General features: G+C 50.0%; 1 protein-coding gene across 2 annotated transcripts in view; it reads right to left on the bottom strand.

The window, feature by feature from the left end:
• Nucleotides 1-12,275, bottom strand: part of SNX19 (sorting nexin 19) — a 76,537-nt gene that overhangs the window by 32,064 nt on the left and 32,198 nt on the right. The window contains exon 12 of one of the 2 annotated variants that reach the window (XR_010622351.1): nt 5,067-5,208. The exons of the other annotated variant lie outside the window; for it this stretch is intronic. The gene's annotated coding sequence lies outside the window, so the exon portion shown is untranslated. The remainder of the gene's footprint in view (nt 1-5,066; nt 5,209-12,275) is intronic. 2 annotated transcript variants of the gene reach the window in all.

Here is a 12,275-nt window from a genome sequence, read left to right as displayed (position 1 = left end):
CAGCAAGGTCTCCTACAATGTGAACTCAGGTAACACCACACATCCTACAGCAGCTCTGTTTTCCTCTTTTGCAGCACGTTAGCAATTCAGCTTTAGCTACAAGAGATCCAGCTAGCACAGCATTCTGTAGCCACCTTCAGCAAGCTGCTGCTTCTTGCTCACTTCAGCATCAAGCTGTAGAAAGCTCTGGGTTACCTGGGGTGATCCTGCACACCCAGTGTCAGCCACACCAGCTCCTTCTAGGAGAATGATATTTGAACACTCAGAACAATAATCTCACATCTCCTCACCGCTCCTCTCCTCGGTGCTGGAGAAGGGCTGTGAAATTAAACGAGGCACCTGGAAAGACAGCACTGAGCAAAACTTGGCATCCACTTCAATATCAGCCTCCAAAAAGCATTTCCCAGGTTGAACAGCTTGTTTTTAAAGGCAGGATGGCTTAAGACTTTTGTTTAGATTTTTAACAAGTGCATTTTAGGCAAAGAGAATTAGCTCCTGCGGAAGCAGCACAGGTGCTGCTCCTTCTCTGTGCTCCCTGGGAGAGCTCCCCCACCTCATGCACATCCCCACTGTGCTGCTGCCATGGGACACTGTACTTTGGGGGACTTACTCAGGAAAAATCAGCATCGTTTGCCAACCAACAGCCCTTTGCCCTACACCTTCCCATTAGAAGAGCCATCCAGTTCTGCTGAGTAAGGCAAACTTTCTCAAGGAAGAGTCCTCCAAACAGTTTCATGAATACCTGAGACAACTCCCAGCTCAGACATCCATTGATTTCTCCAAATTGTTCTGCAACACATCATTAAAATCTTAGGGGAATGCTAAAAAGATTACACCAAAATGCGGAGACCTACTGCCTTCCAGGCAATCTTAAAGGTGTTTTCCTTAGGCACACTCAGCTGACTTTTTGCAACACAGGGACCCAATTTGTGATGTTTGGGTTTCATATTCCCACTATGAATCCATTGCCAGATTTTCCACCTAGGAGTAAGACTGAAAGGTGGCACAGAGGGAACGCACAGCTCACCTCAGGCTCCATACCTGACAGAGGCTGTGAACTGGCAGAGCTGTTGGAAGTCATCTGCCCTCCAACAAGGGCTCTGCTGCTTTGGGTGCTGCTGGGTGCACTCTCTGCTCCAATCCCACCTTAGTGTATCCTCCCCTTGAAGCTGCTGTTGCTGTGAAGCAGAGAGGGTGGTGCCAGCAGAGGTTGCTCCCTCTTAAACTGTCAGAGAGCTGCTCGGGGTTTGCAGCAGTGACATCAGGATTGCTGCGTGGGGGTGGCTTTCATTCAGAAGTCTGCTGACAAGGTTCCTTGTGCAGAAGCTTCTCCAGCCCAAAGCTCCCAAAGGACAGAGGCGAAGTGCCACCGTGCAGCAGAGACCTCCACTGCTCTCTGTCACTCCCTGACAGTGTTTGGAAGTCTGCAGAGAGCCTGAGATGTATGTGCTCCTGGCTTTGGCACCTACAACAGAAGTGTGTGCACACAGAACGTACAGAATGAACCCCCCACACCCCAACCTATGCTGCCAGCTCCTGCAAGTGACAGCTGGCAGCGTGCTGAGGAATGGCAAGAGTCCTGTTTGTAAATCCTGGACCCCTTGTGTTTTATACGCAGTTACAGATTGCATGCACCCAGCCTAAGCTGACCCCAAACCCTCCCAGGCGGAGCTGCAAGCTGCCCAGTCGTCCTTCTGTGTTTATGCACCTGGTGATCTATGTGCAAGCCTCACCCACCACAAATCCTGCCCAGGGCATCTCCCCAGCCAGCAGGGAGGGTGTTCCTCCCCACTGCCACACTGGCTCCCAACCCAGCTCATCCTCCAGCAGGCTCCCAGCACCTCCCTGCCTGGCAGCGCTGACACACGTGCTTGTTCCCTCCTCTATTATCCAGAACCTCTGGGATTATGAAACACTTTGGGTTTGAGTGTTGTTTTTTTTTTTTTCAGGCCTGGCAAAATCTCACTTAATAAAGCTTTCTGCTCTGGCAGTGAACCGTTAACAACTGTTCCACGTCTGCTTTTCTCCTGCTTACATCGAGCAGCAGCCTATAGACCATCCTTTCCCACTTAGAGAGAGGTCCATGATGCAGTGTCAACAACCTTCAAGTCAGAGATACACAGATTTCCTCTTCCTTATCCTCATATCCTATGACTCAATCAGAAAGGCAATTAAATTAACTGGTTGAGAATAAATCATGAGCAATAACCTTTATTCCTGGACATTTGCTTGTTTTCTTCTATGTCACAGCAAATAGCTATATAAGTAAATACTGGGGAAACAACTACATAATTCAAGCTAGAAATTTCACGGGGTTTCTGGAGTCATTGCAAGTAGCCGAGGTCAGAGGGGCAGTCTGCATGTCAGTGCTACCACTTGCTCATTTGCAAGATGGTCACACAAAGGGTTTATCTCTATTGGACAGATCTCCAGCTCTGCTCCTGTGAAACCCTCAGGAACACGTGTGGAAGCTCTGGGCTTTATCTTATCCCCAAACTCACACAGTCACCTGTTGCATGACAAGTCTGCTGGCACAAACACATAAGCACTTGGCACTGAGGTTATTTTAAACAGAGAACCATCGTCAGGGGAACCTGGAAGCCATGCCAACCTCTTCTCGAGCTCCTGTTCTATGCCTACCAAGACTGGCAGAAAAAGGAGTGCCACATAGGAGCCAATACTCTGATGTTATTCAGAACCCTCACGTAATAAGCATAAGTCAGCACATTAGTGATAAATCAGTGCATAAGCAGCAGTCACAGAAGTGATCGAGCAGATGTTCTGATATACTTCCCCAGGATGATGCTTGCCTGTAAGCAGGAGCAGCCTCCCTGCTCTCCTGGTTGGCCAGGCAGGCAGTGTCAGACACTGCTGAGAGTGCTACTTTGCATTTCATTCAGGAGTCACAGAGCTTTCCAACCACCCACACTGCACCACTGTGCTCACTCACTCCCACTCCCTGTCTGTGGGCGATGATTTGCCCCGTGTCACTTTGGCAGGTCCTCCCAGTGCACTTCAAGCTTATCCTCAGAGGTGGGATGGCAGATCTTCCACCAGTTAGCCGAGCCCTTCACACCCACGTGGCCGCGGCTAAAGGATGACTTCCCATCCGCCTCCATTCTTCTGTTGATGGCTTACTGCTAAATCACTGCTTCTTCACTCCCCTTCTCACCCTCCTGTGTTAGCAAGCATCCCTGCAAGGACAGTCTTCCTCCCATGAGATGAGCTGGAGAAGTATCATTCCCTTTGGGATGGACGTGTGGAGTAGTTCAAAACTCCCAACAGCAGCACTGGTTCAATGCAGTAAGTACAACTGGGGCCAGACAAGTGGAAATGGGCCCTACCCAAAGCTCCAAGGTATCGTAACAACACTCGCAGCCATCCCGTGTCAGAGGGAAAGCCACGCGATTTATTTGCATCACGTGATGATGGAATAGCTTCTGATCCAACAGAAACTACAGAGGATGTTAGGCCACAGCTAGTAAATGAGGTATTTGGAAATGAGCAAGCACAGAGAACTTGTAGCTGAGATTTAAAAGAGGCCTGGCCAAAGAGTGCTCTGGATCATTAATGTTGACTTTTAATAAGTCTTTGGAACACTGAGGACTGAAAGAGAGCTTATGTTGTGCCAGAGTTTTAAGAGGATAGAAACAGGATGACCCACATAATTATCCACCTGTGACCCTGACTCCTATCCCAGGTGAAATAATGGAACAGCTGTAAAAGAACTTCATTAATAAAGCATTAAAGGAGGGTAACAGCAAATGCCAACAGCTTGGGTTTATAGGAAGCAGATTTGTCACTATGTTGAGAAACTTTTTGGAGTTGAATATGTTCCTTAAGCTTGCAGGCTGAATGTAAAAGGAGCACAGAGTTTATACAGTTTAAAGTCATCAGAGGCCTTACAAAAATCTCTGCCTTCCTCTCCCCACAGAAGGACTACCAAAGGAGTTACAGGAACCATGATGCAAGCCAGGAAACAGTGGGGCAAGGTGGGGAAGCCATCCTCGAGTCACCATATTCTTTGGAAATTCACAATGAATGAGCAAAGGGAAAGGAGCAGCAATCACTGGAATTTCGCAGGTGTTAAGTGCAGAACATTCTCACTCCCTGCTCTGGATTTCCTTGGTTCAGTGTTTCCACAGCCAAGAAGTGTGCTGGCTTCTAATTAGTTGCAGTCAGCGGAAGATCTATGTGGCATTCACAAAACCTTCACTTAGCTGAGACCAAATCTGAAATCTTAAGCACAAATAGCTGCGATGCTTCCAGGTATGTGCCAAGGGATGCACCTCTGACTCAGAAATGGCAGAGAGAGCCAGAGCTAAGCAACGTCCTGCTGGTAAGAGACCACTGAATTCACCACGCACTGTGAAGGCTTTGGGGCCATGCCCAAGGGCAAGGAGGGAAATGTGGGGAAACATACTGAGGCAGCTGGAAGTTGCTTTCCATGTCATCTTCCGGGATGAAGAAATGGGTGAGGAAGAGCCAAACTGCATCATGCTTTTGGGTCCAGTATTACACAGAGGATGCACTTCATCAGCAGCAACATTGCCGCCCTGCCTGAGGTCAGCCCTGGTGTGATCTCCATGAAAATGCCAGGTCTCCTGCACCGCAGCCAGAAACCTTCAGTCCCTGACATCTTCCTCTTGATTTATGCCTGCATCCAAGCCCCTGCCAGCTCCAGGTGCACCGCTGGGGAGGGAAGACATTCTTCACTCTGAACCCATCAGCACACAGCCATACACATCGGGGGTCACTGCTGCTGTGCCAAACAGCTGGGCTGCCCTGGGCATCGTGGGGACGGATGGATGGACAGAGGGGCTGTGAACCATTGCAAAAATCCCCTCGACAGTCATTGTCGAGCCTCTATGACTTCATCTTTGTTACTGTTATGTTTCTGAGAGTCAAGAACAACACCAACTTTCCATATCTTGTGGTTTTTGGAGGGTGTGAATAAATTCTCTTGCTGTGAGTTATTTAGGTATCAGTAAACCCAACCCAGCAGTGGTGAAGCCATTGAGCAATACACAAGGCCCACGGTGGAGATGTGGCAGGCAAAGACTCACCAGCATGACACATCCTGAGCTCCTAAATGTCAAGCCAGAACCACCAAGATGTGCAGATGTCTCACACTCATGACAGGTCTGCTCAGCCACGTTAGCTTGGACTTGAAACTGGTGAAACATGGCTCCCCTCCTACTTTCACTCCTGAACGAACACAAAGATGAAAGCTGAGTCCATCTCTGAAGGACTTACAGGTCCTCTGAAGACTTACAGGTCTCTCAGCTGATGTTACTCATGTTATCTGCTTGAGAGCAGTGAGCAGGATATGTTAGGTCATGCCAATCAGAGGACAACAAAACATTCTGGAGAACCAAACCTCATCAGGTTTTGGTCTCAGGATTCATTCAGTGTGTTCCCGTGCTCACTCCGGTCCTTGGGAGTTCTCAGGGCTGGAAAGAACAGCAGGAGGGGCAATGAATGAGGCACCCTGAAGTCACAATGCTCCCTATAGGCAGCCTTACACCCGCTGTGGCTGCTTCCTCCCTCCCCTCTGATTTTCCCTTCCTTCTTTACTCCAGAAGGATCTCTGTGCTTTTACTTCTTACTTTTCCTCCGGAGTGCTCCTCAGCTGACCTAAAGACCATGAACACACAATAAAACCTTCATTTTACTCCATGGCTTCCAGCTCCAGCTCAAGAGGAACGAGCCTCCTACACGAACAAGTGCACGAAGAACAGGAGGAGAAGGAGAGACCTCATTTAAGACCATACAAGGGGAAATTGCAAAAAATTACCTAAACCTTTAGGAACATATTTATATTTTGATTTCATGTAATATTACTTCCTGGTTTCCAGCACATATTCCCTGGGCGTCCCCTATCAAATATCAGGCAGTATTAAATCACTGATCCCTGATCCCCGTAGCTCTCAGAAAAACATCTGTACTAATTTGTTGGTTTTCCTTAACACGAGGGCCAGATGAACTCCTCCAGGGCTCAGCCAAGTGAGATCGCTGACAGATGCAGAATAGAAGTGCAAAGATTTTTCCTTTATTAAAAATAAGGTTCCACACTCCAAGCCCCGAGCTTGTCATTTGCCAGAGTGATGAAATGACACGCGGCAACCTTGATCCAACACTGTTGTGGATACAAAAACAGGGACCTTACCTAATGCAAGCAAATGGTTTCTGACAGCACATCCAAATTGGCATGGGCTGACGAGGTGAGGGGTCCAAGGTCTGGATGCAATGCCTTTTTGCTAGGGGTCTCTGCAATGACTCAGTTGTTTAAGTTCACTGATCTGTGAACACAGCAGGTCTGGCACCCAGCTCTCTGCTGTCAGGGCTCTGCCAAACTTGGCTGCAGCAGTTTGATGTGAAGCCACATTCTGAGCAGGGACAGTGGTGTGAAAGCAAGCCAGCTCTTTGTCCTTGTTCACAGTAAGGTGTGCCAGCCCAAACCACCAGCAGTGATCCCTGCTGGAACGAACTGCACAGCCAGCACTGCCTTTGGTGGGTGCACACACACAGTCACACTTGGACTAAAGGTGTACCAGGTTGTTTGTGGAGGCAAACAGGCAAGAAATAAGAGGGCAACCTGCAGGTTGCTGAATCACCTTAGCCACGTTGCATAGCAGCAGCCTCACACACCCCAGCAAGATGCGTGGGCTCCACATAGCTGCAGGTATGTTTTGTAGATGAAGCTGTGATCCTCTTTGCCCTGTCTTGGGAAAGACACTGCACACTGAGAACAGCCAATTGCAGCTCTGATGAATAACCACTGTTGCCTGAAAAAGGCATGATTTTTATAGTCAAAGCTCCCTTCCAAGCTCAGAAGTGCCCCCTCCAAAGGAGATGCTGGGCATCAGTCACAGACCTAATGGCTGAGAACCTCCACCAGTCACAGAAGAACCTCAGCTGCCTCCAAGAAGTGTGGCTCAAATTAAGGCCACTCATCTCAGGAACCAGTGGCATCTTCCCAGATGCCACAAGAACCTGGCAGGGCTGGGCTCCCACCAGCCAGACCTCCACCAATGCTGCTGTTGGAGCAGTCTCAGCATTCTCCTCCCTGATTTTTCTACACTGGGACAATTCACGAACCAGCACAGCGTGGCTCTTCCCCTGGGGACCCTTATGTTGGAACAGGACTGCCTGGGTAGGGGATTTGGGCAGCATGTGGCTACATGCTAAGGAGCAGCACACTGTGAGGTCCCAGCACACCAGCAACTGCTTCAGTGTCCTAAGAGAGCTCAAGAGCTTAGACTTCCTCACTCCATCCAGGATGCTGAAGGAGCGCTGCAGGCCGACAGGGATATTAATAAGGGGAAGACCTATCTGTGAGTACAACCCCAGCCACACAAGAGCCACCCCAAATCTCATCACCCCACACGCAGTGACACAGCTGGGATTGTGCTGGTGGCTCGTGGTGGGCATTCCCCCTCCAGCCCCTTCTCGGCAGCAGTGACCCACTGCAGGAAACCACAGAAACCAGTGTCCCTCCACCAGCAGCCCAGTCCAGGCACTGGTCAGCCCATTGACAGCTGAATCTGTTTTCAATAAACTTTTATAGCCTGTCAATGCGCTGAATCCTACGCAATAAAATCTGTCATAAAAAAAGCCTTGCAGTGCCAGTGTCTTTTCTTTTTTCCTATTAATTTGAGGACAGCTGGGAGGGACCAATTCAAGGGCCAAGACCATAAGATGTTTTTTGAAAAAAAAAAAATCACTTTTAATTACAATGGGAATTTTCAGAGCCTCCTCCTGGGGAGAGCAGCCATCTTCAGAAGTGACTTCATTTCCAGAGCTGGCTTCCCTCCCAGTATTTGAACAAGCAAGGAAAGAAAAGTTCAGAAAGGAGATAGGTTTCAGGTTTGGCCTCAACAGCCATAAATGGGCCTTTTAAGCTGCAGGCAGGCTGCGGGATGGTTTGCTGAAGTCCCAAACTTCAGGCCATACACCTTTAGGATCAGGCTTAATGCCTCAGCCTGGCATAGATAAGGAACTAGAAAACCCTTCGTTGGCCAGTCTGCAGATTTAACCCTGCCTGGCCTCTACATCCCATCTTACAGAGGTCTGAAATCGCTGGTTTGCATTCCTTTCCTGACATCATGCACTTTGGGGACACTTTGGGATTGCCATTAGGGCCATGTTGAGCCAGCTCAAATCCCCTGCACGTAGTCAAGTGAAGGGAGAGGGGCATTTAAGAGCAATTCTGAGATCCCAGTGGAGCCCCACAGGAGACACAGAGCCCACAGAGCCGAAGGGCAGCCAGCAGCTTCTTTATTCTCTACCTTTAAGATGGAGATAACATTGTCTCACCGAGCATCTTAGGAAGATAAACGTGGTGCCAGCGATAACAAGCTCCATCTCTCTCAGAATATCCCAATTCCCAGCCCCACTTGGGGGCTGCTGAGGGCAGCTCTCACCCCAGCTGATGGCTGTCTGGTTAAGCTCCTGCAGCCCCAGGGACAAAAGCAGTGAGTAAGCAAGAGGAATTCTCCCTGCTTGCATTGTTTGGACTGCCAGTCACCCCAAGTAGTACACGAGCCTGAGAGCGAGCTGCAAATACTGTGTCCCAGCATGTGGCCCAGGGAGGGGATGCACGCAGGCACGGTGCAAACAGCTGGAGCTATGGACAGCTGCTCTCCAGCACAGCACACTGACTGATGCAGCCTCTCGTGGAGACGTCAGCTTTCGCTCGTGTTTTAGGAGAGATAAGTCACTAATGACCACTGCTTAAATGATTCTTGGCAGGAATCAAAACACAGAGGTCCTTTATGAAGAGTTGCTCTTTATCTGTCAGAACAGCAGCGCCAGTTCATTTCTTGGTTTCATGCTGTATGTTGTCTCTGGAGTGGGCTGGGGGAAGAGCTGCTTTCCAAGTCCTCCAGATGAGATGTTGATGCCTGAGAGTGACGGACTGCCTGCTGGAGTCCCACAGCTCCATCCCCCAATAGCAGCTCCTCAATTTAAGCTTTTCTTTTCTTTTCTGATGAGAGGTGGGGGACTGACAGCAGTCAGTTGGAATAGCCAAGGGAGAGACGAGGAAAGCTGCCCTGCTCCCACCTGGGGACCAGCTCGGACAGATGCAGCCCAGGAGGGTGATGTACACCCATGGGCAGCCCTTGGGATCCCTTGCTTTATCCAGTAGCCTAAGCAGCAGCTCTCTGCCAGCACCCTGGCATAACTGGTGCCTATTCTTCAAGTGATATCACGAGAAAATCCAAGACAACAGGCCACTCCCTGGCAGCAAGAGGCTTCCTCCAGTCTCGCATGGCTTCTGAAGCCACTTGCTCTTGCTTTTCCATCTACCTTGCATATCTTTTAAGTCTCTGCGTCTCATCCTTCTTGATGCACAAACTCCTGCACGGCAGCAAAGCCCAGCTGCACGCCTCTTGGCACAAAGCAAGCACAGCAAGGACTGTCTGCCAGATCCATTGCAAGGGGCAGCAGACTCCCTTCTGCCAGGGGCTCTCCAGGGCTCATTTTCCCTCCCCATCTGCCCAGAGATGGATGTCCAGACTGCCCAACCGACTGATGTGAGTTAACCACTGCTTCAAAGCATGCTGTGAGGCTTCCATGACAGGTACTACATCGCTGAGAGCTCTGTTATGTCATTCCACCAGCCCCATGGCCAAAAATCTGCCTTTACAGAAAAGATCCAGACACCAAATAGGTTATTAAGTGAGGATGTCTGACAGTAGTTCAGCTACAGAGAGATGTTAAATAGTAACAACGAAGCGATACTCGCATTTGAGGATGCTGTACATCTTCAAAGCACTTCACCAAAACATTAACTGATTATACCCAAAAATAAATTGCTCGCAGCTGTTACCGAGATCCATGAGGTATTCAAAAGAAATGGATGGGACATCATCCATCCTGGATCATACAGCATGTGCTATAGTGTAATCAAGAGCTCAAAGGAAATAACTCGCTGGGAGCTCAGCTTTTAGCGCTCCTTCGCCGCACACCTCAAAGCAGAGCTTGTTGTTGGGGGAAGGAGCCCGAGCTGCCTCCTCTCAGCTGCAGATGAAAGCTGTGATGGAGCCAAAGCCCTGTTCAAAGCTCAGTGTCACAGTCACAACTCCTATTTCTATTTTACCTTAGCAGGAATGATGTGCACTTCTGTGCATGCCAGACAACTGAAGACATTTACAGTGTTTACAGCTGCGACTCAGAAGAGAACGTACATCTGGCCCTGCTTTAGTAAACACCACAGGCTCATCCAGCAACCCCATTTGCACCCATCTGCATCAACTTAAGCACAGCCCTCACCACCACTCCACTGCACTGTGCTGAAGAACTGAGACCAGCGTGCTCCCATCAGTGCACGCCCATAACAGCATCCCACAGCTCTCCCACCCCCAGAGCAGGCAGCAGCACGACAGGTGCAGCACAAAGCCTCACGGCCAGAGCTGTTCAGAGCACACTCAGAAGAGCACAAGGCCACTGGCACCTAAATAACCCCAGGAGGAATATTTGCACACAACACTTGGCAAGCTCTCCAGCACTGGAGCTGGCTCCTGGCTTGCTCTCCACCACAGCACAGCATCTGCCCAAGCAGATGCCTGGAAGGACATGAGCAGGGACTTGGCATCTGCAATAACTATTGAGGTATAAAAGGTTGTTTGTTTGCAGGGCGGCACACAGCTGATTGCTGCCATGGCCCTGTGTTTGCCACTGACCCACTTTGCTGTTTGCTTTTGTTCCCAGTGGATGGAGCAGAGAAGAAAACAAGTCCTGAGCAGCCCCAAACCCAACCACCACTTCCACACCCAGTACCACAGCATCAGGCCTGGCCCCACAAAGCAAGGCTGCCTGCTCAGCACTGTGGGAACACCCAGTCCCTCCACAGTGCAGGGCAGCAGCACATCTGGACAGATGTGAAGGGAGAAGCACACCCCAGGTCTGGGGCATCATCCCTGAAAATGCCTGTGGTGCAAATCAAAAGAGAGGGGTCCAGCAAGACTTCAGCACCGAGCATGAGACCAGCAGAGGACACAGCAGCAGCATCACCACAGGCAGAGCGGTGCAGGTCAGGAGCAACGTACGGGACAAAGATGGGAGCTTTCTAAATGCCAGTAGGGAAGGAGACAGCAGAGCAGGCAAGCTCGTGTCTGCAGAGGACTGGAGCATTACAAATAGCTTGTATAAGGGAGCAGAGAAGCCAAGGCTTGCTAGAAAAAGGGAACAGCAGAGGTGTATGGAAGGCACGCTGACACAGCTCACATCTACAGGAAAGAATAACAGCCCCTCATTTTCGTGAGCATTATTGCTCACAGCACGCTCAGTCTCACAGGAGTTCTGGTTTCAGCCCGTTCTACCATTCACACCCCGTGTGCTGGAGATCATCCTGCAACACATCATCAACATCTCCAAAGAATCCCAAGGTGACTGCGTTTAAAATGAAACCTGCAGTGCCCTCCAGGAAAGCCTCGGAGCTGACATGCCCTGGGCAATGGAGACAGCAACCCATTTCAGGACGAGCTGTTGCCTGCAGTGCTGTGTCAGACTCTTTGTGCTCGGGGAGAAACCAGCACCTTTCTGTGGTTTGCCCCCAGTTCACACCACTCCAGCTCCAAAGCAGCAGCCTGGCTCTTTCTGCAGGCTGGTGGATTTAGTCTTGCAAACCCTGTTTTGGTGGGTGTTACCATGCCTGGTGCTCTCCAAGCATGCACTATCACACTCTTTAGGCTTTGCAAGGCAGGAATTGTGTCCTTACATCACACGGTGCCATGACTTGCCTTGATCTATATTATTTGAAGCCAACCATGGATGCACAGTACTCCAGCTTGAGGTATATGCCCAAGGACGCCAGTGTGGTACAGGGGCTGAAAAACTTCACCTCTGTCATGTTTATGGCAGGAAAATATCCTCATTATACTACAGAGCACTCAGCTTGAGATGTTAGAATAGCTGATACCAAGGGGCAGAGAAGGACGCTCCAAGAGGTGCTATGGATATTGGTCTAGAGAAACACCTTCAGATGAGGCTCATATTTAGGATCTGCAGCATGAGACGTAAGGCAGGCTGTCAGCAGGTTGCTGCTCAGATCTGGGGGCCTGGAAATACTGCTTGAAAACCTAAGTGTGGGGCATCAGAGAGGAGAGAGCCAAGAGCTGCCACAGCTCAGAGCATTGGCAGAATTGCATGCGGGTCCCAGGGGTGGGCACGAGCCATGCCCAGAGCTGAGCAGCGGGGTGACATAAGGCAGAGGCTCAACCAGAGATGCCTATGGCTGCAGGAGGGTCTGTGCACCCACACGGCCAAGT

The sequence above is a fragment of the Cyrtonyx montezumae genome, unplaced genomic scaffold, assembly GCF_038088225.1.
Source record: "Cyrtonyx montezumae isolate F1298 unplaced genomic scaffold, pur_monq_1.0 scaffold_22, whole genome shotgun sequence".
Lineage (NCBI taxonomy): Eukaryota > Metazoa > Chordata > Aves > Galliformes > Odontophoridae > Cyrtonyx > Cyrtonyx montezumae.
Note: the sequence above shows the minus strand (reverse complement) of the source record. Positions and strands in the feature narration are given on the sequence as shown.